The 3,476-nt window shown below is 23.0% G+C and overlaps 1 long non-coding RNA gene across 1 annotated transcript; it reads left to right on the top strand.

Moving 5' to 3' along the window:
• Positions 1 to 174: 174 nt before the first annotated feature.
• On the top strand, positions 175 to 2,849 carry LOC111031180. The gene is made up of 2 exons (XR_002604173.1): positions 175 to 1,702; positions 1,768 to 2,849. It is a non-coding gene; the product is annotated as an uncharacterized LOC111031180 (long non-coding RNA).
• The last annotated feature ends 627 nt before the right edge of the window (positions 2,850 to 3,476 follow it).

Here is a 3,476-nt window from a genome sequence, read left to right as displayed (position 1 = left end):
CGATTATTTTTATAGTTTATATATGTAATAGATACGATAACACGTAAATTGTATTATGAAACATAAAATATTGTTTCGTTATTGAGAGTGACTAATACGTTATAAAGAATGAATTGTCTAATGGGTTATATAGCAAACCAACCATTATTATGTAATTTTTACGTTATATAGAGTTTTTCGTTGTAAAGAGTTTCGTTATAAAGAGTTTTCACTGTAGTTCAATATTCTGTGCAGAATTTTGAAATTTTTAATTTGTTTTAGTTATTTTACCGATAACAACAATAGTAAAGATATAAAAGTTAGGAAAACAATACCCTAAGTAGTATAAATTACTTGTAAGCATAAGATAATGATTATATCTGCATAATTTAATACAGTTAATAAGTAGTGTGCCTAGAAATATTCATTCATTTTATTTGGGAAAGTGTATAATGATTGAATAACATTGCATAGTGATATATATACTAAGTACCAACCAAATGGTTAATACTAATATTTTAACTTTTATATAGCTATTGTAAGTACATAGGTATCTGAACTATAATGTATCAATAAATTATTTTTTTATGATAACTTGTCATTGCTCTGAAACCAATAGGAAGTATAAATTGTATTCATTACTTGTTATTTTATTTGAGAAAGTACGGAAATAACATAATAATATTCTGTGTTATTCTTAACACAGAATACCTCAATTTTTAAATAATTTTTTAATTTGCATATGTTTATTTATTTCAGTTACAAGACAACTGTTTTTTCAATGCTTTTGCACCACCTTACCCTTTCGAAGAAACTGAACAGAAGTAAATATGAGTATATATTCTTAAATTTATATACTAAGTAATATTTTTTGTTTCCGTGTAGTAATTAATCATATTATATAAAATAAATTGTATTTAATTATGAATTTGATTATCCACAATAAAATAATTTAATTAGGTAATGTATAAGTTTTATTTATTTTTCATTTGATGTTATTTCTAGTAGCTCCTGTTAACTATTGACCATATTTGGTCAGTTAATAGTTATAACTATCAACTATCCAGAAAAAAAATGTAACAGTCCTGTTAGTTTCTAATAAGACATTTTGGCATAAATACTATCCTCATCACATAATGGATGTTGTCAAAATAGTTAATAGAGTTTGAGAAAACAATTTAATGTGATTTGAGCTTTATGGTACATACTTCTGCTACCAAAATAGAAATAATTGTCCAACTCTTTTAGCATAAGATATAATTTAAAGTATCTTCACGTAGGTCAGAAAAGAATGCAAAATCCCAGACAATCTATACAAAGCCATAGGACCCTATGATGATACACAAAACATAATGAAAAAAAAAAATCAAAAAATGAAATGTATACCTAACTTAATTTAATTTTAATTCATTACTATTATTTTAAGGTAATAACCTTGTAGTTGATGCTGTAACAATAAAAAAAATTTTTTAAGTAGGTTCTTAATTTATATTTTTTTTATTGAAAATAACTTATTTAAATTGCTATTTTTTTTATAAAATGTAGGTAGTCCAGTAGTCCACATAGAAGCTGTACTTTTTACTATGGTAAACTGAATAGTGAAAGATAACCCTTAAATGACTACTATTAAAAACAACACATAAATATCAATCTCATATTCTTATTACTTTCATTTATACATTTTGGACATCAAGGGAAAAAATTGAAAACTTAATATTGGAATGTAGGTTAATGTTGGTAATATTATATTTGGTAATAAAGGTAATTTAATTATTGCTTTGATCATAGGAATAATCGATGAAGGCTGTTGCCCCCTTCAGCTCGTCAATTTAATTACAGTTAATAGTTACAGATTTGTATAAACCAGTTTTAATTTAACGTGTACCAGGTACCTGTTATTTTTCATATTAACTAAAAGAATCTTTAGTAATAACAATAGATATTTATTGTATATAAGTTATTAATTCATTAGATAACTATCTAATTACTTATGTTAAAAGCTTTTTAAATAAATGGCCACAATAGCATACAAATACATTTAAAATTGTGTACATTATAATATAAATAGTACAATTATTATTTATTAACTTGATACATTTTCAATAATTTTACAATCCTTCAAAACTCCGAGGATCACTATTTAATGTTTTACACTTCCCCTAATAAACTTTAGATATAGTAGGTAAAACATATTTTTTATATTTTGTCCCTCCCCCTCCCCCTTATTACAATTAACTCCATGTTATGTCACCAGCTTTGGTTTTACTTGTATAATTGTTTAATGTAAAATGTAAACATATTAAATCTTAATTAATATTCTGTTACCTACTCAATAATTGAAATATAGGATATTAGAATAACAATAATGTAATATGAATGTATTATGATGAATTATATTGTCACTCGTCTTAAATATAGTTAGGTTATTGTATATTATAACTATATAAGTCATGCTTAAACTTAAGGTACAAAACAGTTATAGGTACCATCTAATACAGTACAATAATAATATAATGTTTAACAATAATTATTAATAACAGGACAAAAAAAATCAAGTCTGGTTATTAAAAAAAACCTTATTGTGTCCTCTTAAGTATATAATTAATAATTTTTATTATAAAATATTACTGTGTTACATATTTTTTTTTATAATTCTATGAAAAGGAATTAAGTAGTAGTTGTTATTGTAAATAGGTACTTATGATTAAATGAATAAAATGCATAGGCCTATGTATACTCAAGTGGCAAGTATGGTTTTAACATAATAGGTAAGTGACATACTTTATTTATTACTGGAAGATATATGATTATTAGCTATGTTTTATAGAATTATAGTAACTTAAAACAATAGATCTTAAAAAAAAAAAAAATACAAATTATGATGTATGTATTTTTAACAAGATAATTCATAACATTCACATTAAAGCATAAATAATAAATACCTACAGAATAGAGATAGGTATCCACAAGGGTGAATAGTAAAGTATTGATATCATATAACAAAATCTTTTACAAAAACCAACAAATAAGATTAAAAAATTATACAAAATTGTAAAAAGTAACCATACATAATATAATATATTTCATAGATATTAAAACTTAATTTCTTTGATCGTCTAATGATTGTATATAAAAAAAAAAACATAATATGTTGTTGTTTTATAAAAATAAATATTTGTTTTAAAAATGTTACTTATTAATGCTTATAATCAAAGGCTGGAAGTTCAACAGTTTTCATATAATTCAGTGTTAATTATTGAAAATATCAATGCACCAATTTTTAGGCAATGAAACATGATTTAAATTTAAAAAAAATATATAGACCTAAATTATTGCTAACAGACACCAAACATAACAAATACTTTAAATGGTTAAAATTAACAATTATAAATAAACCAACAATCTAAAAAATAATATTTATACCTATAAATCATTATAAATTATTGAACAAATAGGCACTTTTAAAGTTTATAATAGGTTCACCTAACAATTTTAAT

The sequence above is a fragment of the Myzus persicae genome, unplaced genomic scaffold (assembly GCF_001856785.1).
Source record: "Myzus persicae strain clone G006 unplaced genomic scaffold, MPER_G0061.0, whole genome shotgun sequence".
Classification (NCBI taxonomy): Eukaryota; Metazoa; Arthropoda; class Insecta; order Hemiptera; family Aphididae; genus Myzus; species Myzus persicae.
Note: the sequence above shows the minus strand (reverse complement) of the source record. Positions and strands in the feature narration are given on the sequence as shown.